The following is a 1,167-nucleotide window of genomic DNA, read 5'->3' on the forward strand; positions in this document are numbered from 1 at the left end:
TAGGACAGGCAGCCCCTGACATTCGAAAAAGCTGCAGAAGACTGAGGGTGGAGATGCTCTCTTGTTTTGCAGGGGGTGTTTTTTATGTTTTTTCAGGTTCTGATTGGGAAAGGAAGCTAGTAAATGCTTTTGACTTTAGAGAACAGTGGCCCTCTGAGAAGTAACAGGGAAACAAGAGAGTTAAATGGATCTATCTTCAGTGGACAGGAATCTCAGAGGAATCCATATAAAATTAACCTGAGGCTAAAACCAGACAACAGGTTTAATCTGGGACAATTAGTCCCCCTCACCTTTTGAGTCCTATCAAAAACAGACCCGGACAATCATTTACCAACGCACCTTGAATGGCAACTCACTTGAATTAGTCTGTGTTGTCCTAGGGCAAAGTATTAATTCGGGCTAAAAACAGGTAACCTGGGACAAAGCCTTTTATTCTGGGTTTCTACAGATTTTAAGTGCTGTAGCATTCTGTAGAACAGGGGTGGGCAATTATTTTGGGCGGAGGGCTGCTTACTGAGTTTTGGCAAGCTATCAAGGGCTGCATGATGGGCAACCAGGGGCAGATAAATATAAATTTTCTAAATTTTGTAGGGACCTTGTGGGCTGGATAGAATGGCTTGGTGGGCTGCATTTTGTCCACCCCTGCAGTAGGATCATCCCAGAATGACATATTTTGTCCCTGGGGGGAATTGGTTGTCTTCTTCTAGCTTAAGTCATCTCAGTGAGGGCAAGATTCCACTTCCAGCACATTTTGATGCTCAGACTATTCCTTATGATCCATAGTGCATGCTTCTTAAGGTTGGTACCTTTAGGTTTTCTTTATAAAGATGAGGATTTGTTGCCTTAGGATGAGCCATGTGTAGTGTGCCAGGGTTTGTAAGCTTCATCAGGATAAATATTAACTGAATTTTAAGAAATAAACATTATGTGGCAAATATCCATGTCACTGTAGATGTGTTCCCTGGTCTTAAGATTTAGCAATCAAGGCAAACAAAGACAAGCCCTGAAACACAGCTCAGGAAAGGGTGCGTGTGGAGCTTATTCAGAGGGTGAGGGTAGAAAGGATTCCTGATGGAAGTGGGCTGTATGTAAGGGGGTAGGGGTATTGGTAGAGTGGAGGCAGAAGAGGCTTTGCTGATCCCAAGGACATGGATAGAATGAAACTCT

The sequence above is a fragment of the Gavialis gangeticus genome, unplaced genomic scaffold (genome assembly GCF_001723915.1).
Source record: "Gavialis gangeticus isolate Ggan-Ray unplaced genomic scaffold, GavGan_comp1, whole genome shotgun sequence".
NCBI classification, from domain to species: domain Eukaryota; kingdom Metazoa; phylum Chordata; order Crocodylia; family Gavialidae; genus Gavialis; species Gavialis gangeticus.